The following is a 24,287-nucleotide window of genomic DNA, read 5'->3' on the forward strand; positions in this document are numbered from 1 at the left end:
TAATCTCGACATCAAGTGTTAAGGCTAACGTGTTTACAACAAAAGAATACACAATACACACGTTATAGCATATGCAATTTACTAAAATTAACACAAGCAATGTTGTGTATATTATGGACAGAAAATATATTAAAAAATGTCTGGAAATATACTCCAACATAACTGAAACCTATGTCAAATAGAATCGATTAGAGAGAAAATAGACAAGATTTTATTACTTTTTTATTACCCGTAGTCATGTGATTTAGTAACGAATCTGATCAGAGAATGGTTGGGACTGACAATGTAACTTTTTAGTATCCATAGCAAGATGTAACTTGTTTTCTTAATCTTACTCAAACTAAAACAATAATGTGATTGATATTACACTTGTGGATAGTTAGATAAACAAGGAAACTATGGTGTATTTCATAATTGAACTCGGTCCTTTACAACATATAATACAGTCGACAAAACCCTTTAATAAACAAAAGAAATCTCAATTGTACGGCTATATCATATTCCGACTATATCATAAACATTTGTACATGAATCCCTATCATATAGCGATGATACCAGGTGTTCGCGAATAGACGAGCGTATCCTGCCCCACCGGTCACAAACACAAGCAAAGGCGAGTCAACACAATATTATATAAACTAGCCAATTTAATACAAGGTTAAGTATACATTTTTTAGGATAGTTTGGTGTACTTAAATAATAATAACCATAACAGGATTTTTTCCAAAGTATTTCCACGCCAGAAACCAGTGATTGTGGGTTCGAATCCCGGTTCGCCCCGATAATGTTTCTAGGTTTGTCAGCACCATACCAGTGCTCGTGGGTTTCACCGAAGTGGTAAACGTCTGAGACCTGCATCACTTCGGGCTTTCCTCCCTCATTAAGCTGGCACGCCGTGATATAACTGGAATACTGTTAAAAGCGGCGTTAAACCCAACTCACTCTATCAGTATACTAATTAACATATCATATTTAATATCACTTATTAATAGTATTATTACCGTATCTGCCTTTTATATCACAGCAGTCTGATTTAACGTAATATCATCCTAGTCCATTGTGTTCCTTCAGAAACGCTTTAAAAACATCCTGTATTATTGCCACTCTTGTCAATAAAGTAACAGTAAAATGTGTCATGAATCTGTATGAAACAAATGTTGGAAACCGTCTCGTGTAGCTTGAATAATGTCATCTTCACAAAGGCATTCATTTCGTTGACTTTAACACGCATTGGTACTATTGTTATTTCGTACTCGTGCGACGATTTATCCTCCGACAGTCACTGTTGTCGCTAATGACATGAAATCAACACCTCCCACTCTGAAAGGAGCAATAAAGCGGGTGTCTATTTATCTATTCGTTCTCATCAGCCGTATGAAATGGACAACAGGTCTCTGTAATGTACGTGACACATCAAAAGGCACAGCAAATTCCGCCCGATTGTAAACATATGATTCAATGTTATCTATATACGCCACTGCACGAGAGCGGCTTGAAGCAAGCACGTGCGCTAAGCTATGTTTACAAACAATCTATTTCAAAAGTTGTCAATATCAAGAATAGCGCGTGATATATCAAACACATCGAAAAATCGGTGTCTTTGATCACGGACGGGATGGTATGGTTTCTGTGGGTGGGGGATCTTATCTTGTGGGTGGGGGATGTTATCTTGGGGGTAGAGGGTGATGGATTACTGCTCAAAGAGAGCAAAGATTGAGTCAAATGCGAGTCTTGGAGGTCTGTGCATCAATGAAGGAACTGTTATCACCCATTAAGCACCTGTCTTGTTTGATGGGCAAACAAATCTCAGTTATTATTGTTAATATAATTTCCTCAATTCCGTTACGTCAATTCGCATCTGGGGGTGAGGCATGCACGAGGAAATTGTGGAACTTTCCTCTTGATAGCCTAACTGCACACGGGTCAGATGGACTGGAAAGGTCTGCCTAGTCGTTAATGTTCCTATGAATTCAATCATACTTATCACATAGTAGGTCATACTTTATCGATTAGGAAGTACCTGTTGCATTTATGCATATTTTTTAGATAAGGTAAACTTTCAAAAGGTTTTTACTTTATTTGATCTGATTTTTTTTTATGTGTACACATATCATGATAAAATCAGCTATGTATTAAATCACCAACCATTTAAAGCTACAACATGCTAGATCACTTGGCGTCCCATGCCATTAAACATTGCCATATCACACTATTTAGGTTTACATGATGTGCCGTCTTATATCATTATAATAAATCATAATATGACATCTTACTATTTATATAATCATATTATATTGATATGCATGTTTTAGCATATCGTATTGATTTATGTAAATATTAAATCTGACATTTTCTACCAGTCTGATACAATGCAATGTACCATCTTGTATGCTCTATCACATTATATATGATTAATATATAAAAATATAACATAATCCATAATTTACGATAATAGTATTACATCATATTACACCAAAACATATTACATGTCATCTATCATCCCACGTTGTGTACATATCACATAGAATTTGTTTTTGACGATATGGCATCAATTTCGAACCATGTCTAATATTACTTACACTATAAATGGATTTTCATATTGTAAAAATATCGTATTGACATCTTATCTTTTCTCCCTCCCTTTGTATCATATCACTTATCACAATACATTATATGATAAGCCTACATTTTGTACAATATCAAATTGATATATATAAATATGACATGAAATTATATCATATTCATACAGGCCTGACATAATTCAAACCATCATAAACTCATGAATATTAACTCAATAACTCATAACTCTATCCAATTAATAATTCTGCGCTGACGAGAGTACGTGTAAGACGAAGGATCTCCTTACACTTATCAACGCCACTCCAACAATACATATTTAGAATGTTCACTAATAAAACTCTCACACAGACACCTCTGAGTGAATAGATCACACTCCATGTATATCCAATTAAAATTTCAATTACAATGAGCACAGAACCGTATTCGACTTTAATTGCCAAGCAGCGAAACATCATAATTAATATTCTCTATACGTACGCTCGTGAACGTTTGAGTCGACAGTGGCCGGGGCTGCTAGCTGAACTTGCTGGGGTTACATTTCCAATAAACATTTTCATAAACTTTATTAGCCCCCGAACATACCTGCTATATTGTCGAAGTTCCACTTGATTTATTTTGTTATTAACTTTTGACTGGATATATACACCAATAATATAGGAATAAACTACTACACGTCAATCACTCTCCTGCTTGGTAACTTGCAATTTGTTTGAAAAAGGTGTTTGTTTTCACTGACGGGGCCATGAATTTGATCGTAAGACATTTTGTGAGCGTTTAGACGCTTCGTGTACAGTCTAGCGTATTTGTTAAGATTTATCGGAAGAAAGCATCTGTTAGAAATGCTCTCGTTGAGATAATTTTAGGATGATTACTGAACTATATAAAAAGAACAAATTAAGATCTGTTTATCCCACGCGTGAAGCTGATTGATTTTAGAGCTTTTTAAATCGAAATGGTTATAGATTACGTAAAAAAACAACAAAATAATAAAAAATAAACAATAAACATAAGATAGTCTATCCAGGACACTCTACTATATAGGGTAAATCTGAAAGATTAGCTGTTAACCTATTTTAGTTGCTCAAAAGGAGGTAATTCAAAACAGATGTCGGCTAAAATTGAATACAAGAGACCGTCTATGTTCACGATAAATAAAAGTGACGCAATGCACGTACAGCAAGGGACCAGTCTACATGTTTAAGGTTTTTAATTTTCGTTCGTTACAATTGCTTGTGAGGATCTTTAGTTAGGCGCCTGTGCACACTATACAAGAGTGAGCTGTGAATAAGAACTAAAAACACATTGATCAGTTCGAGGAAATATTCGTCAAAAAGCAAAAACATTCAACACGGAATTTGCCTTTAACTATACAATCCGTGGTGCTGCTATAACCTGTACAAGCGCCTGGCATCAGTCTAGTATTTCTGCGAGTGAACATATCAATCTCGCCCGTCCCAACATGTGTCACTCCTCTATTATCACCGTCCATAACTCATTATAAGGCCCAGTTTGCCAATATCGGCAGACATATGAGTCTGCAATCAGGCTCACACCTCCAATATCGCACACTGTCATTATTGTTTTCTCCCTCTTAATTACCTTATGGTTCCCTCGCTGTACGGCGACCTCGTTATAAGAGTAACTCAAGGACGAGCACCAGAGGGGCTGTGTTTGAGTGCGGTGTCGACATGACGTCATCGCCGTTTCCATCTGAAACAGAAACAAACATTAGTCATATGTGAGCAGTATTTTTTATCGTCTCTGTCTGGCTCAGTGATGTGGTTATTGTGTGGTAATAACTGAATTAATGTGCGTTATTGAGTCAGTGGTGCCTTTTTGACGTTCTACACTTATCGGGTGGGGTTGGGGAAGGGGTGGGGGTGGGTAGTTATTAAACTCCCCCCCACCCCCACCCCCACCCACCCCTCTCTCTCTCTCTCTCTCTCTCTCTCTCTCTCTCTCTCTCTCTCTCTCTCTCTCTCTCTCTCTCTCTCTCTCTCTCTATCTCTCTCTCTCTCTCTCTTTCCCTCTCTCCCCATCCCACCTCGTACCTAACGGTCAAATAATACAGTTATTGTGTTATTTATATGTGTATAAAATAAAATCTCAGGGAAATTAGTTTTTTCAGCACGTATATCACACAAGCGTTCGATCGTCACGCCGAAGACCCGGGTTTGATTCCCGACCTTGGTACAATGTGTGAAGCCCATTTTGGTGACCCCTGCCGTGATATTGCTGGAATATTGCTAAAGGCGGCGTAAAACCATACTCACTCACTCACTAACAAATTGTCGCCCCCTAGTATTTACACGTCGTGTGACAGATGTAGGACTTTATGATTGAATATCTGGCACTGCACTTAATAAAGCTTGCACATACCACTGTATTAGCATTTGTTGACCTGCCACTTAAAGTTGAAAATAAACATATGAACATTAACAATCGAAAAGTGCAGAAATTCTGCAACAGAAAAAAATCACGTTTTAAAGTCTGGGATATTTATAGTTAAATATAGAATATAGGTCCCTTGAATTGTCAGGTGTATCCACAGCGTGGCAGGCCTCTCGTAATGCTTAAAACAACCGCGTGTTACTGACATATTACCTGCAGAGACAGAGTAAGTTGACTAGACAGTCTGTTGTGAGGTTTCATATCAGTACTTCGAGTAATTTATAGTGCATGGAGATCAGCGCTTGGCGATGATGATGATGATGATGATGATTATTATTATTATTTAGTTATTATTATTATTATTTACAGATTAAAATAAAAAATGCAGGAAAGAGGGTTTGGGTTATCCTGGCACAGTCAGGCTGGTTAGGTTCATCATCAGCTCAGGGCCCTTGCCCCCTCTACACGCAGCCCTGACAGCGAAGGGGACTTCTCCCAGGAAGCGCTGCCTTGTCAAACCCACCCAGAATGTTTTGGAGAATGTGAAGACTCCCCAACACTGCAGCTTTCTGCATTACCCAGATTGTCAGGCTGTATTCCTGGTAGCAAACCCGGGTACTCTCCCAATGTCAGTCAACAGATTGGGAGGTACCAAACCTAAGGCACCGAGAACAATGGGGAGTCGAACAACTTGGTACCCGGGATGCAAGCGTGACATTTCGAAAGCGAGGTCCGCACATTTGCCATGTCTTGTCAATCACATTAGTGTCAAAAGGGACAGCAAGTTCAATAATATAAATGATTTCACCACCACCACCACCACAACCACCCCCATCATCATCATCATCATCATCATCATCATCATCATCATCATCATCATTATTATTATTTTTATTATTATTATTTGTATTATTACAGTTCCGAACAGTAATCCTTTCTGGACAGGAGGGTTCCGTTATAATGGGATTTTAGTGTACAGGAACAACCTTTACTAATTCAGTTTGAAAAAATATGTTTCAAACGAGAGGAAAACCTTATAACATTTTGTCCCGCCTATTTAGCGTAAAATCTATAACCAGAGAGTTGTTTGCACCATCGACGTTGGCAAGCCTGGTGATAAAGCTGCGGCCATTCCTAGACCTACACTACGTGAACACTTGAAATTTGTGTCAAAATATTGAAATAAGGTAACAGAATTTTCCGTTTCATCACCCTGTCTTAAACGAAAATACCTGTAAGGCGATTGCATCCATTGACATAGGCTTGAACAAAGTCTCCGTTACACCATGCTATTTTTCTTTAATTTATTGGCGCTTTTAATTTGTGTGTTAATCGAATTTTGTCAGTGCCTTAGGGAACGTCATGACCTGTAGTAGAACTTCAGAAGTTTGCTTTGCTCGCCGGAAAAATATATCACCAATCCTTTGTCATCGCCATGTTAAGCGTGGTGTTGTTGTAAGGATGTGTTTTTCTTAAGCGCAAACTACATTAAACACTGACGACGGTGAATAAAACGGCATTGATTTTGCTGGTAACCTTACGAGTGATTTCTTACGTTCGTTATTTACACAAGATCGTGTATGATTAATTTAGATTTTTCACCCCAGGGGAAAAATTGCATCGTCGTTTGATAAGCTATATCCATATTGATTAGATGAAACGTGATAAAAAATATTATCAATAAGGTTTTAACATTGATACTGTATATACATACGAAGGTTTTTATCAATCAATGAAAAATATTGTGAAAAATGTATATTTATCACATAAATGACAAGAACATTTTGCACATGCGATGACATCGGATAGTCTTGGTGGGAGCTCTTGTTTTTATTGCGTGAAAATTAGAGTTATCTCCCTTGGTGACGTGACCCTGAGCCTCGTTCTGACGGAATTGACATGGCGGTACAAAGATGAACTCGTTGTTCTTACCCTACCCACCCCCACATTACCTAAGGCAAGGTACGTGAACCTGGGGTCGCCATTCAACCATCAGTCCAAAGTCAAACGGGTACGTTTGATTTTTTTATGATGGTGACATCTTGCTGTTACTGTCCGAGCAAGGCTAACGCTTGGCTCATGAGTTCTCACAAGGACCGAGGAAAACAAAATCTAACCTGATTAGTGTATTTTGTAAGCTGAGTCGGGGACAAGGAACAAAACGATGCGTGAGGGGCTGGCGGTGTGAACGTGCTGCCTTACCTCCGAACGACGGCATATGTTTGAAGAGAGGGCCTCACCCAATCTGTGACTGGCGCCAAAACTGCACTACAGCCCCGCCCTTGCCCAGACACGGAGCGGCCTTCACCTTCCGTATATGTATCTACACGTCAGCAGTGAAGGCACTTGAATACTGCTACACCATAATTAATTTAATATTGCAGAAGTGACATTTCCCCAAACTTTATTGTCTGAACTATTATGTTAACGGTACGTATTTAATTTTGTGTGTTTGTTTGTTGTTTAACGCCACACTCAGCAATGTTCAAGCTATATGACAGCAGTATGTAAATAACCGAGTATGGCCCAGACAGTCCAGTGATTGATATCATGACCATCGATCCACGCAGTTCGGATACGGTGACATGCTTCAACGAAGTCAGCGAGCCTGACCACCCGATTCCGTTAGTCGCCTCTTACAAGCAGAGTCGCTAATCTGGCATAGTGTTTGTATGACATTTATAGTGTTTGTATGATATGTAACCATGTACAACAAAATGATTTGATACGCGCTGCTATTTCGAAAGGAAATATAAGCGTTAACAAGTTGGATAAACCATACGTTTATATGACATAATTCTACTTTGATAGGATAATTTCACTGCAGTAAGTGTAACGTATCTCGACGCTTATTGGTATCATAAACTCATAGAAATATGTGTAAAGTACCTCGACATTTACAGATAAGTAGGTGAGGTGAGGTGAAATGGGGTTTAATGTCGCGTCCAAGATTATTGCTCTTTTGGGGACGTGCATGCATGTGTGTGTGTGTGTCTGCTTGTTTTAGTCCGGACTAATGCCGATTTATAGTGCTAGCACACTGAGATTCCATGCCGCAGTTTAACATGAATACCCCACTCAGACACAGTATACTGACTCCGAGCCGACCAGTCCTTGTTTTAGCCCCTTAAAGCCGAGCGCCAGACAGGGTAAAAAGTACCATCTTTTAACGTATTTTGTATGACGCGGCCGGGGATCGAACTCCGGACCTTTCGCTGTCCGGGCGGACGCTCTACCATTAGACAACGGAGGTGGTCTTCACTGAAGTAAGCAACACATCTCGAAATTTACTGATGACATGTAACTGAAGCAACACATCTCGACATTTACTGATAACATGTAACTAGAGCAACACATCTCGATATTTACTGATAACATGTAACTAGAGCAACACATCTCGATATTTACTGATAACATGTAACTGAAGCAACTCATCTCCACATTTCCTGATAACATGTAACTAGAGCAACACATCTCGACATTTACTGATAACATGTAACTGAAGCAACTAATCTCGACATTCACTGATAACATGTAACTAGAGCAACACATCTCGACATTTACTGATAACATGTAACTGAAGCAACACATCTCGACATTTACTGATAACATGTAACTGAAGCAACTCATCTCCACATTTACTGATAACATGTAACTGAAGCAAAACATCTCGACATTTACTGATAACATGTAACTGAAGCAACTCATCTCCACATTTACTGATAACATGTAACTGAAGCAAAACATCTCGACATTTACTGATAACATGTAACTGAAGCAACACATCTCGACATTTACTGATGACATGTAACTGAAGCAACACATCTCGACATTCACTGATAACATGTAACTGAAGCAAAACATCTCGACATTTACTGATAACATGTAACTGAAGCAACTCATCTCGACATTTACTGATAACATGTAACTGAAGCAACACATCTCGACATTTACAGATAACATGTAACTGAAGCAACACATCTCAGTTGTTCTCGGGGACGGAAACGTGTCACGTGGTATGTAATGACACACGCCCACAAAACTATTTTTATCACAAAGAAGTTCGACTGAGTTCCTTTCAATCATGGGCAGATATTTGATTTTGTGAAGATCACACCGCCTCTTGTGGCGGTTTAATAGCCACACAAGCACACGGATAAAAAGAATCATCACTTTTACGCCGCAATATAAGGGGTAGTAACTTTACTATTTCTGTAAACATCGGGTCCGGGAGCTGTGGTGTAGTATCTCAAAATCAAATAGTACCTACTTAGAGGAAGTTAAGTAAACATAAGCACAAGTGCGTGGAATTACTTGATCCTCTGTTTTAGCTTCAGCCATGTTTTAAGCTAAGTAAAAACCCATTTATTTCTTTGTTTACACACAAAGCGACCCAAGGTTATGTTTCAGAAGACAAACGCATTTTAAGTGCCCAATTTAAACTTCAGTACAACTTTTCACTGTATCCAAAGCGGTAACCAAGCAAGCTCGTTTTTTTTTCTCTCTGTCACTTGTGGCGTATTTGGGTAAACAGGCAATAAATTATTCGTTGAAACCGTGAAGATTTGATAACGCAGTCATATCCGATATATACCGTCAATCATACAATAAACATAGACGTGTGTTATTTATGCCTGTATGGACGAGGTGGAGCAGGCCCGTGTTCTGGAGAATAGCCTCGCTATGTCGGAGTTAAATAAAGCGGCAGAAAATAACCCGTTATGTCGCTACTCCTTGGATGATGCATATATGTCACAATTCTTTGATAACACCTAATTCATCTAATTATCACCGCTATTTTATCTTTGTTTTGACATTGGAATCTGTTTCGCCGAATAGACGAGACTGACTATTATCTGTCGTTGACGATTTATGTTTATAGATACCTTACAAGTTGAGTGTTATGTTATCGAATCATTTATCGGGCGGGGGCTGGGATATGTTTAGAGATAGTATACCGTTTTGGTATTTAAAAAAAACGCATTTTTTTGTGAAAGGTGGAGCCCATCAATTTAAATATGAAAACCATATGTTGAAGTTCAGTGACCTCTCGTAAACATCTACAACTCGAAATGTGTCTGATCTAGAAAAGACCAATAACCTCGAATGACCTTATAAGGGAGTAATGTCTTGTTCATTTCGTCTATCCGTTGAACACTAAGTCAGGACATCCCCGCAATATCCACATGGAAAGAAGTTACGCACCACTCATTTATATTCATATATTCCGACTCCGTGAACATCCGGGTTAGAATTGATCTTCGACAACTCATGCTTGCCCTTAGTGGCAACTAACGAGCTCGGGAGGTCAGGCTCGCTCACTTGGTTGATGCATGTCATCGTATCCCAATTGCGTAGATCGATGCTCATGATGTCATTCAATGAATTGGCTGGCGTTGAACAACCAACCAACCAAATACCATATTCTGAACTTCCATGTCTCTTTGGAAATATCTACACATGCCATTGGCCTCATTTTGATAAATTTAAAAATCACTGAGACCTGATGAAGTGTTGGTATGAGAACACCAGATGTCCGTCCGGATGGTTTCAAGGGTTTGATCACATTAAATGATGCAAAAAGGCTTGTAAAGAGACAACTGAACAGGTAGTCAAGTAACTTTTTGCTTTGAAATAATGACAACTGTATCATTATGTAAACGATATCGGTTTCTGAGTTCAATATCAGAATCTCACCTTATAAACAATAGCAACAACGCTCCGTCATAAAAACTCAGAATTTGATTTTATAAATATTTTATGTCGAAATATAAAGTTATCAGTGCTAATTATTTTCGAGGTGTAGGTGTATTTTTCCCGTTATGGACCCTTGCTTCAAGACTCAATCAGTACATGCAGCAAATCCTCTTGCACCCCCTCCTCATCCCTAACGTCCAACTACCCGGTCTCTGTACCGCCATATCCCCTGGAATGGTATCCAGTTACCCCGTCCCGCTCACATTGTTCCCCGCCCCACTCCCCTCACCCCCCCCCCCCCCCCCCACCCCCTCACCCCACCCTCTCCCCACACTTCCGCCATCACTCACTGCCTTCCTGTTGAAGCAGAGACCATCTCCCTGACCAACAGATGTTCTCCCTCATCATCCATCAGTGTACCCGTCACCTGTCTTCTGTCCGCATTAATCACAGGCTAATGTGACAGAGACAACAAGCACATGTGTCGCCGTATGCCGTTCCTGACACCACACACAGCCAACTGCCAAATATACGAGTTGTCTGCCCTTGGAATTTGCATAACGCTTGGGACTCCCGCAAGATCCCGGACCAGATACATTTGTTCTCGACACATTACGATATTCAAAAGCTAATGAACCTGAAGGGACATCGCTCGTTCAGTCGCTTGTGCACAGTATCCCCCTCATCTTTGTTCCTGCACATTGCAAGCAAGCACAGTCTCCGTGCGAGACAACCAACTCCAGGGATCTTAAAGGGGGGTTGTGTTCCACCATTCTCAGCTCAGCCCAGTTTACGTTTTGACGTTGTAATAAGTGCATTATGTAATTGAAAAAAACAACATTAATCGCACTTAATTTCAGGGCTGTGAGATTTTTATTTCCAGCATAAACAGATGCTCTTTTGTAAATAAATGCAATTAACGAACTGTTTTATTTTTAATACTCTTGTCATCAAGAAAAGGGAACATTTTATTTTTTCCTACAATGATAGAGATATGTAAAAATAATTAAGTAAATGAGGACTTTATTATTCAGAACAAATCGCGCGACTAACCATCTCCGGAACCTAAAATAGTTGCTCCCAAATAACATCTGGATTTGCAAACAAGAAAAGTGGTGATCAAACGACTTGAACAAAATGTGCTTGGACTTGCTGTTGGTCCGAGCTCAGTGCCCCTTTAAAGCCACTTCATTCCGTTCGGGATTTCGCTGGTCAACTAAAGAGTTAAACGCAATCTGTGATTGAGGGTCAGAAGTGACTTCGCTACAGCCGACTATTTACAGATTTCCGGTCTTTTCGGTGTATGGACGGTGTCTAATTTGTAGATGTCGGATTAGCGAGAGTCCGTTTTATTAAATGGTCAGTTTTTTCTTCCAAATAAGATAAGTAAACAAACCCGGACGTAATCCAAAACAAAACCGCATTCCGTAATTGGACGTATCTAAAATGGTGTCATTGAGATAGTTTCTGCTTAAACACGTTAGTGTATTATATTCTAGTACTACTCAAATTTTGTTAGGGGTAATCCTATTTAAATATACACTTGACATATTATGAGAATCAGTTTTGTGTAAACATATCCCTGTCAAAAGTAGAATAGTATATATCAATTAAATTGGACCAGATAAGCATGTGATACGCCCATGTAAAATAATAGTATAGCAGACATTTCACCCATCGGATCCACTTTATACTGAGAACATGGTACGTCCTCTGTCTATCTCATCACTAACTCAAAACACTGTACAATCACTTTTTTCTATTGTATTGTGGAATCTGTTGCGATGGCATTTTTCATTAATGCTTTAACCAAAAATATCATCACTGAAACCAACAATACAGCTTAGATAGCGTCCATAATAATAATCTTAAATCATCACTCAACCAAACACAGATAATAATGCATGATACAATATCGACGTAGGTCAAATATGAGTGTGCTCTCAACAACACTAATTTGGAGTACACACACTCCACAGTGTAAAGGAATATCGCATGAGCCTTAATAGACATGCGGTATCGAGTTATCGTATAGTGAGATATATGAAATTGATAATAATGATATGGACACATAAGCGCGGGCTGTTTCAGTGGACCGTGTCGGTGCCAGTACTAGCAACAGGTGTCTCGGTGCTTATCAAGCTGACGTCCTTACCCTGGTGTAACGCTCTAAATCACCCTCATTATAAAACGGGCGGTGGATTATGCCATTAAATCGTCTTTCTTCATTGTAAGTACCATGTCACTTGTAAATCACCACCTGTCGTACAACATTTGCAGTATTTTTTATACCATTGACAATTTAGACAATAACGATAAGACAGTGCTGTCCTAATAAACTGTTTTGTTTGTTTAGATTTAAAAAAGTGAATTGGACGATTGATATTTAAAAAGATGAATGCTTTTTGTATTTATGTGTGTTTACAAAACACATACTGCCCCGCCCCGCCCTCGGTGTAAGTGTTTGCAGTTAATAGGAACTTACTCAATGGCGGGTAGTTGGGGTGTTTGCGTCATAACCTATGGCATTGTTTTACGGGTAGATCCCAGGTTTGAAACACAGGGGCACTGGGGTGTATTTGTTCAAATAGGTGTGGTGTATTAGACGAAATGTAAGAGCACACTACTTGAAACAGGAAATATTCAAGTGTTAATTTCATCTACATGTGATCTTATAACCCAGGTGTTAGAGTGAGTGAGTGAGTTTGGTTTTATGCCCATTTTAGCAATATTCCAGCAATACCACGGCGGCGGGCCTCCAACATGGGCTTCACACGGGTGCTAGTAATGGTCGAGACGCCAGGTCCAACGGTAAGACTCATTTAGAATCTTCGCATTGTTCATTGAAACTATTGTCACGTGAAGCTGTTGCGTTTCTCCAAATAGACATTATGACAATGATTGTCGACGTTAGTTGTAAATGTCGAAATTAATACCATCCTCGAGATTCTGGTGCACAAAGTGTCCCTAGTATTGCATGATTGTCATAAATGAGGATTAGACGGTAGACTTGTCTTTATAAGCAATTATCATTGGTTTTCATGCTATCGACCACTGATTCGATCATTTTCAAGTCCAGCAATATCACGGCAGGGGACACCAGAAATGGGCTTTACACACTGTACCCATGTCGGGAATCAAACCCGGGTCTTCGGCGTGACGAGCTAACGCTTTCACCACTAGACTACCCGACCGCCCCCTTAAATTAGGATTAACCTTATGCATTATTATAGATGGGTTCTGTGCCCATTATTTTTGCTGGGCGGAAGATATGATGGGAGAGAGTCATAGAAGAGGTTCCTGCTTGGAAAAGTCATGTCTTGGCGAGTCTTCATTCGAGCCTCAGGTCAAGATCATTTCCTGATATGACAATGCTCCACTGTCTATCGTCATCTCAAATAAAGCCAAGCATCTCTTTTTCAGACCAGGAACTCTTCGATGTCTCTGAATGTTCACAGGAATGTGTCTGTGCACACATAAGTGAGTGAGTGAGTATGAGTTTTACGCCATTTTTAGCACTATCCCAGCAATATCACGGCGGGGGACACCAGAAATGGGCTTCACACATTGTACCCATTTGGGGAATCGAACCCGTGTCTTCGACGTGAGGAGCGAACGCTTTAACCACTAGGCTACCCGACCGCCCCTTGTGCACACATAAGGGAGGTCATTATCACAAGTACATTGATATGTAGCCACTAAAACATTTTACAAAAAAACAAAACAATCATATATTTTTGTTCCAGAAAATCTAAGTGAGGCAATTGCCTATTGTGGCTATAGGGAGCTCCGACGCCCGTGGTGGGTATTGTGTAACAGCCTTCCAATTGCGGGCGCTCCTTAATTTGTTTTGAGTAGTATAGCTGGAATAATTCTGACGTCGTGGAATAATTCTGACGTCGGAAACAATTACGATGAAAACATTCACAAATCGTGTCAAATTACGGCGTTTGAGATGTAACATTTCCATTGTCAAATCCTTTGGATTTTATTAATTATTATCTGGTTATTTCAGCATTAACACGTGTTTTACCATTTACCATTTACCACAATGGAACAGCACTCTGAACGGCGACATCGTCAAACAAACATCGTGTTCTTTTTTTCGAAAATGACCCAGTGAGAACCTGGTAACCTTGAACTTGAAATGTATTGAGTCACTGGGTACAAGCTCCTCCATAAACTGGTAATCAAACATGAAATATGTGCTTGTAACTTTCACAAATCACTTGTCCAACTGGTCATAAACGTATAAAACGTCAGTATTAAACTCCCTCCGACTGTGAATACGCTTCGTATTTTCAAACCTTATTAAAAATCGTACGCACGATCTCTTCAATATAAGAGGTCTTGACACATCAAAGATTATCAATTAATAAATTTCAAAAGTGAACGGAAGACAGCGTAATGGCGACCGCACGTGCATGTCGTGTTTGAAATGTGTGACGGGTCCTTCCTGTCTAGACCGCGGTGTTTTCTCCCGTCTATGTCTTTACGACAGTCCCTGTGAGGAGCCTTTCATTCAGGCTCTGTGGAGAGTCCAAGAGAAAATTCTGAGAAAATAGTATAAACGGCCACAAAGCCAGCGCTTAATTACTCGACGAAAAGGTAATTTGTTACACCCTGGTGAGATTGCAATGGATTTTAAGACTATTAGGAAATTCATATCGGCGTCCATGCTGGTCCACACGAGATGTGATGTGGCGAAGCCACACGGTACAACCTGGTAAGAGACCCGTCTCCACGATTAATATGTCATTGGCAATAGCGGCAGTGTTGAGCAAACAGACCCGAGGGGTCTCTGAGAGTAGAATGGGATGCACAGAGCAACTTATGTAGTCTTAAAACGACTGTTATCTGTATGTGCAAACCCGACGCTTGCTACAGTAACCAATAATGCCATCTGCGTCCCAGGTGCGAACGATGCGGCTGACTTGGGACTGTCTTTAGGTATCGTTTATGTCGCTGCGTGGTCGTGGACCCAGTTTATGGGTTGGCGGCAGAAAAGTAGGGTAACCGAACAGGTGTCTTCGGCATCTGTCCAGTTTTTAGGTCAAGTGGTAGCTCTGTGGCCGGTCCTGGTATCGACGTGTCATCATTTGGGAACTAGGTGTGCTAGGATATGTGGTTGGCCGGGTTTGGGTAATTGCAGCCATTTTGTTACTGACAGTAGATTCTGCTTCATTTAGTGTACCCATGTGGGGAATCGAACCCGTTTTGTACGCGTCGGGCGATGGCATTGGCCGCGAGGCTAACCCATTAAGACGCACATACGTCACTCAAGATACACATCGCTTTGTCATTCAGACACACATCGCAAGGTTATTCAAACACACCGAATGGCATTCAGACACTTATCGGTATCATTCAAACACACCAAATGTCATTCAGGCACTCATCGCCATGTCATTCAGACACACATCCATATGCTGTTTAGACACATATGGCAATGACATTTAGACACATCGCAATGTCATTCACACACATCGCCATGTCATTCAGACACACATCCATATGCTGTTTAAACACATATCGCAATGACATTCAGACACATCGCAATGTCATTCAGACATATATCGCCATGTCATTCAGACATATATCGCCATGTCATTCAGACACATCGCCATGTCAATGAGACACACATACTCATGTCAATGAGACACACATACTCATGCAATTCAGTAACATATCGCTGTCAATCAGACACTCATCGTCATGCCATTCAGCCACATCACTATCTATGTCATACAGACACGCATCGCCATGTCAATGGAAACACATACTGGTACTTATGTCAATCAGACACTCAACGCCATGTCATTCAGACACATGCAGTCATGTCATTCAGACACACATCGCTGTGTCAGTAAGACTCACATGCTCGTTTCAATCAGACACACATATCTAACATAAACCATGAAACTGAGACGTGCCACATGTGTTCACGTCTATGCCAAACTGACGTTGAGTCATGTCAATCGTTACGTCGGTAATTGCGCGTAGTGTTTAGCAGCACTAATTGCTGTAGTGTTAGGAGGAATGGGGAAAGCATATGCCGGGGAAAGTATATATCGGGGAAAGTATATATCGGGGAAAATATATATCGGGGAAAGTATATATGGGGAAAGTATATCGGGGAAAGTATATATCGGGGAAAGTATATATCGGGGAAAGTATATATCGGGTACAAGAATCACATTACCGTGTCAGATCTCACAGCACAGCAACAGGGGGCAAAGGTTAATCCGGCCAAGTGACGCTAATCTAACGTAATCCAGTCGGCACCGTTACGATACCTCGTTATTGACTTCACCTGTCAACATGGGGAAGACAGGAAGAGAGGAGAAGAATGGAAAGAGGGAGGGTGGGTGAGTGAGAGAAATGTGGAGAGAATGGAAGAGACGGGACACACGGGAGGGAGAGAGTCGATGAGTGTGGGAGTTTTCACGCCGCTTTCAGCAATATCGCGGCCGGGGACTTCGAAGCATTACCTAGTCATGAGGGATCGAGTGGGCGGGGCTGAATATTCTTTTTCGCCACCTTTAGCAATATTCCAGGTACATCTTAACAGAGGACACCAACAATAAATTAACACATTGTATCCATGTGGGGAATCGAACCCGGATTTGCGGCGTGAAAAGCGAAGGCATTAACCACAAGGCTAGGAGTGAGTGAGTATGGTTTTACGCCGCTTTTAGCAATATCCCAGCAATATCACGGCGGGGGACGCCGGAAATGGACTTCACACATAGTACCCAAGTCGGGAATCGAACCCGGGTCTTCGGCGTGACGAGCGAACGCTTTAACCACAAGGCTAGGATGATGTCGTGATTGATACAATATATTAACATGGCTGAGTCTGTCATCGTACCCAGACAACATCCGTGTTCATGCTATCAACCTCTTTTTTTTGAATCAGGTACGTTTTACAACAATACGACAATATGATCTTTCAGCTTAGCGCTACTTTGAGGAAGTACAGCATAATAAAGATCTTAGATTTTTACCACATTCATAAAACCCATCCCTGAGTACGGGTATAACCATTAGGTCTTTGAAAGGCATTTAGAAGTGATACACATGAGGAAGAGAATATATGGATGTCAACTTCTTTATTATGAGGAACACAACGTTTCGGAGTATATGCTTACTCCTTCATCAGGTGAATGAATGCTATGAGGCAGAGAGCCATTGTTGATAAACATCTTTCCGCGTATTAAATCTTTTTTTTTTCCCGTTATATACCCGGTATGAGTCAAAGTCGAGATTTCATAAAAGTCATAAAACTGAACTACCAATGGTTAAAATGGGTCTGTGTGAAAGATGGCACAACGGGTGGTGATGACGTCATGTCAGGTTGTCAAGCGAATGACAACTGCAAATAAACACACCCCTTTACAGAAAATATTTGTTATTTCAAGTAAATTTGTTTTAGGTGCGCCAATAGAACTCCTTAACGAAGATGATGTGTGTACACTGATTACGATAAATCACGCTGGGAAGTATAAAAATATATACAATGTAAATACATCCAGAAACATTGTAAGGGCTATGGCTTTGCGCCCTGTATAATCCTATCTTGTTTAGCCAATTTACCATTTGAACAGCTGTCTAATTGGGACTAGGGATTTTTGTCACCAGGGTAATAATGTTCCCCCATTTGAACCACGCCTACCACGTCTGCAAAATGCCCCCCCCCCCCCCCCCCCCTCCCAAGTCAAACATCGTTGCCACATATTTAATGTCAAACTGTACCCTGCCATGAGTTTCAAAAACTCGTTTATTTCAGGGGGTAAAGGGCAAAACGGGGCTGGGGGTCTTTCAAAAAAAATAATGACAAGCTGTAAAAGAGGGTCAAATAAATGACGTTTTTTATTACAGTGAAGAAAACCTATTCCCCCACCTAACGGCGACCTTATGCCGCATCCATGGTCACTCAGTGCCCCATACCACCCCTTCATGACCTACCCTGACCCCCCCAACCCCATCGCCCATCCATACCCCGTTACCCCCAACTCTGTACTGCACCCATGTACCTACCACACCCCCAACACCTGACCATATCACATCCCTATTACCCCCCCCCCCCCCCCGCCACCACACTCCCAACACCTGACCATATCACATCCCTATTACCCCCCCCCCCACTCCCAACACCTGACCATATCACATCCCTATTAACCCCCCCCCCCCGCCCACACCCCACACACATTCGCCACTCCGTCAACACCACCCTCCCTACCCCACCAACCCCCACACGTTTGCCACCCCACCCCCCACCAAACCCTGACGTCTCGCCTCTCCAAGTCTACCCCCTTCTGATTGCTCCAAACGCATGTTATCAACATGACTTCTAAACCTCATTAGTCAAAATTCCCTGAAACAAACAAACACAAGTTTACCGCCCCTAACCTTGTGTACCCTAGTGCAAACAGAACGCCAGCCCACCGTCCCTCCTCCCTTGCATTGAGGGGTGTCGGGCCAGTCAGCTCGACCCCCGGACGCCGGTACGCGAGTAACGTGATAGCTACATTGATTTCAAGACCCCAAGTAATGATATTTCGTGTCGCATATATTGCCTAGCAAAACCGCTTGTTTTGACTTTTAAGAGTGCTGCTTAAACAGTGATATTATCAAATTTCCTAATTATAGTTTCTTCAAGCGCTTCGATCGCCGTCGTCTCAACCAGGCTTACGGGAGTGGGGCCGCAACGTGGCCATGCCGTGCGTTTCTTCTCAAAAAGCATATGAAATTGGAAGAGAAATAATTAGACGAATGAAAACCTGGGTTCAATAAAACTATGTGCTCAGAAATTCCCCTACATTGATTAGTTTATTTTGCCTTATTTTGATATTGTACTAAGCCATTAACTCCGGGAAGGGGTTTACTTTAGATCGAGGTTTGTAAATTTGCTTGTAGAAAATCACACAGACCGCTTCGGGATCCGTATCGTCACGCTTCTGAACACAATGCCCTATATTTTAACTACCATCTACCCCAGTGTCGTGTTACATGGCGATTTTATCAGCTTGGTTAAATGAAACTTTTTGGCAGTTAAAACAGGACTCAATTTAGCTTGGAAATTACCCAGGAATAGATTTGACATTGGGTGGGTGTGTCCGTGTGGCGGTCACCATGGTGACAGTTTCAAGCGATTGAGCTCAGTGCGTCATTACAAGTCTAACTCAAATCCCTGTTTCATATTCTTGTGTTTCCACCCGTGTCACATGTCTACAGTTAGGAAATTACATATACAGTGTAGACACAAGCTCATTACATTAACCCTTCAAACGCGGTGTACAAATTCATGCAAACTAATTCAAACTTTTTTTTCTCAAAATCAATACATCATATACCCAGTCGTGAGCGCAAGAAAAGACATTTCAAATGAATACCCACACTGTATGTCTCTATGTTTATGTAAAACAAAACTAATACGAAAAGCGATCTTATCGTGACAGTGGTTAAAGACTAGCCGTAGCTAGCGCCAAATGTATTAGAAGCCTATCTTGGCAACGTGTGTTGATTGACTCCCAGTAGATAAAGCTTGGGCTTCCCCTCTCGCCTACAGGCGTAAGAGCTACCGGCAGTGGCACTGTAACAGCATGGAGACAAATTTCAATATAAACGAGGCATGATTGCTTAGCAAAGTTGACAATTTCATAATTTACTATAGCCAGCATTCATTACATAGGCTAAGTGTCGAAATACGGAGAGGTTTTAATTTTCATATGAATAATTAATTATATAGCATGTGTCGGACCAAAACTCCTGGGAACAGAAAAAACACTTGTAGAGCATTTCAAGACCGCCATCGTGTTTCCGGATTAACACATGTTACACGAGCGCGAAAACGCAGCCTTAAAATGGCCGCTGGTTTTCGGGGCCTTACGTTTGATAGAGTTGAAGTTATCGCCACAATGAAAGAGCGTACTGAATCGGAACAAGTAAAAATGTACAACACAAAGTTTTTTCTCTCCACAACATGCTTTTTGATGTGTTTTTAGATTACAGGAGATGTGATCCAATAACGTTGCTTTTAAAAACACGTTCCGGGCGCTGGCTGCACGTGCATTCACGCTCTCAGCGCTTAAATCAGCCCTGCTTTTCGTGGCCAGCGCATGCAATGGTTGTACAATTCTTAATGACAGTTTAGTTGAGTTAATGGACTTAAACGCAGTGTAAAGTCTGTGAATCAAACGCGACAATCTGCTTATTTCAGGGCAGCATTTCCGGTGTGAGCGCTAACTTGTCGTTATGGCTAACTTACCACTATCACTAACGTATTTATTAACGTTAATGCTTCGATGAGTATGTGTTAGGTATGAATATGTGCGACTTTTATGTCTCTTTATCAAAAACGGAATGGATTATGTGATTTTAAACGAAACATGTTTTTTTAAATCGTGGCTCAGGGAGGGTTTAACTTTCCTTATTTGCATATTTAAATTTATTAATTTTTGTCCTTGTTAAAAGGAAATATTTTGCTGAATTCGATGTGTGAATATTTAATGTTTTACCTGTTAAATATTATTTTTGGTATGTGATATGTCATCGACGTAAGTGTAAAAATAAGTAAGGTATCTGTCTATTCTGACCTCGACCTCTCCAGTCCCTTGCGCCAATCTGCATAATCTATTTTAAGCACAGAACATTAAGGCCTTCGTTAAGTTAAACATTTCCTCCCTGTTATTAGAAACATATATCCTTTCCTTGAGAACGTCGTGAGTAGGACTGGTATTACCGACACGATATAAAGGTATATTTATAGCATTGACACGCAGCAGTGATTTTCAATGTAATATACAGAACGTAGCATACACAATGTGCGTCATATATCATTCACTAAAATACCTGTTGTTTCTTCTGTGTGAATGAGAAAGTGAATGCGTGTGTGAGACGCTATTACGTTGTATGACAAACTGCACGACTAACGAATTGGGTTAGATTTATTTTTATGGGACATTTATTTCTATTTCCACTTGGGCAGAAATATAAGAGTTTACTATTGCCTGGTGTGGAGTTGGTATTCACAGATCGATAATCCATCGTATCCTACCTAGCGTAGAGTAGGTGCGTCCGTGCAGAACGTACTATCACCTAGTCGAATCTATATAACCTTCCTGATTGTTTAGATTATCAATTTTGTCTTTTTTAATCAATCATAAACTATTGGATATGAAATTATATGTTATTCGTGCATGGGCAACTTGCATATGTTCCTTGTATAGAATGTATTTTGTAATATTGTATACTGATGGGAAATAATAAGGGAACAGATAAGAAGGGAAATCTTTGTCTCACAATATATTCCTCCAAGGTCACGATGTTCCTCCAAGGTCACGATATTCCTCAAAGGTCGTGTGCTTGTCTGGTTGTGAGGTGACATCGAATATGCTATTATTTCCCTTCTTGCATAATTTTCATTACATTTAGTAGTAGTTGTTGTGGCAGTTTTTGTGGTATATGACACTGTGTTCCCGTAGTTTTCGCCATGAGTATATGTCACTAATTTCGCCGCCTGTCTCAGTCCTGCATTATGTTAAGAAGGCGATGAACTTTAATCAAAGTACCCGGAATCGAATCCAGGTCTTAGATTGAACGTTTCAAAGGAAGCCATGGAACGATACCAATAGGCTGGACGGTCTGAAGTAACACGTGACATAAATACGTCATAAAGAAATGCCCAGTGTTATGACTATCACTAAGTAGCCGTAAGCCTCGTTTGGGGACTATGCAGCTCTTGGAATGGGCGTTCGGTGACAACCTCTAACCACTAATCAGACCACTTCCCATCTGTATAAGTGAACATTAGAGCTAGAACTCAATCAGGACATCTTCAAAATATATACACGCCTTTACATTGATATATTCCGCCCCCATGAAAATCCGGGTAAGAATTGGTTCAGAGCAACATCAGAGGCGACTAACGGGATCGGGTGGCCAGGCTGGCTGACTTGGTTGATGCATGTCACTGTATACCAATTGCGTAGATCGATGGTCATGATGTCAATCACTGGACCAGACTCGATTATTTACATACCGCCGCCATATAGCTTGAATATTGCAGAGTGCCGCCTTAAACAACAGAAATTTACAGGAATTCATTTTGAGTGCGGATATACCCTGGAGATGAGGTTTATGCATGCCTTACATGAAGGCGTTTCGTAGTTGTCTGAAACAAGGACATCAACTCATTTTATCTGGGACCACTTCCGATGTGCAAGTTGCAAATGTGGCTTCCTTCTTGAATTCGTCTCCTACTTGCTTCCGGGGAGCTAACAGAAAGTATCAAACAAACAGGACAATTACAAACAAACAAAATGCCTTGAAAATGTGATGTGACTCCGTCAATACATTATGTTATCATATCAAATAGCCATTTAAAAAAACAACGTATGCTGTACCAAGTTTCTGATGAAACCAACTTGTTTTCGTTTAAAAAGTTATATCCTCATATTGAAATACAGAAATCTGTTCCATGGATACAATTGTGCTTCTGCCTACTTGTGTCATATACTGAACACAAGTGTCCGGAATCAGAATATGTTTATGATATTGTATGCTCAGTCTTCACTATAGAAATGTCCCCAACAATATTCACGATCCCTGACATTTATTGTTTAATAAATGACATGATCCAGTAGTTGATAACCATGGTGATCTTGCACCAGCTTTTCATCAGATATCGGTAGTCTCAAGAAGAGACCATTCTTTAATAGTGGTTAAAGCGCTTACTCATCACGCTGAAGTCCGGGTTCGATTCCCAAGGTGGGTACAATGTGTGTAGCCCATTTCTGATGTGTCCCCCCCCCCCCCCCCCCCCCCCGCCGTGTTACAACTAGAATGTGGCTAAAAAACGCCGTAAAAACAGTGTTGTGTTGATGCTAATTGTTCGAGTATACGATTGTTGTGTATTTGGAGACTGAATGTGAAGAGATGTTTATTCAACTACACATAGACGTGTGTGTGTGTGTGTGTGTGTGTGTGTGCGCGTGGTGTGGTGTGGTGTGGCGTGGTGTGTGTGTGTTTGTGTGTGTGTGTGTGTGCATGGGCGGATCCAGAGGGGGTGGGGGAGAGGTCCAGGGGGGTACGGAACCCCCACCCCACCCCCTTTTAAAAACCAAATGTAGTATGTTCTCGGCAGTAAAATTAATTGAGAGAGGATTTTGATATTTTAGACCCCTCCCTTTTAAAATGCTGGATCCGCCCTTGGTGTGAGTATGTGATGAATATTATATAGATCGACTAAACTTCGAAATATCGTTGAGTTGTGTGGTATATATCGGGAACTGTCGATGGCAATTCGATTGGCCCGAGTTCGTTGAACATCAAGTTAATTGCAGAGGTACGAATACAATGTTTTCAGCTTGGCTTTACTGGAATTAGCCAACAGGGAGATACAAATGTGCTTTGTTGGATTACTGTCACGTCTTCTGTCGTCCATGTCCTGATCATTTAATTATAGATGTCAGTACATTGTGTCCGTTCAGGAATTCAGGATCAGCTTCCGTCCCCAATACCAAAGCCAACTAAAACGGGGATTGGGTGGTCCTGTGTGTTGGCTGTTTGCGTGTCATCGTAACCCGGTAGCGTGTATCGGTGCTCATGCTTTCAGT

General features: G+C 40.8%; 1 long non-coding RNA gene across 7 annotated transcripts in view; it reads right to left on the reverse strand.

Annotated features, from left to right (window-relative positions):
• LOC124111161 overlaps positions 1-24,287 on the reverse strand; it is a 224,247-nt gene that overhangs the window by 18,324 nt on the left and 181,636 nt on the right. For all 7 annotated transcript variants that reach the window (XR_006857391.2, XR_006857393.2, XR_006857394.2 and 4 more), the window contains one exon: positions 4,180-4,290. This is a non-coding gene — a long non-coding RNA (uncharacterized LOC124111161). The remainder of the gene's footprint in view (positions 1-4,179; positions 4,291-24,287) is intronic.

This window comes from Haliotis rufescens, unplaced genomic scaffold (genome assembly GCF_023055435.1).
Source record: "Haliotis rufescens isolate VD_foot unplaced genomic scaffold, xgHalRufe1.0.p SCAF_9, whole genome shotgun sequence".
Taxonomy (NCBI): Eukaryota; Metazoa; Mollusca; class Gastropoda; order Lepetellida; family Haliotidae; genus Haliotis; species Haliotis rufescens.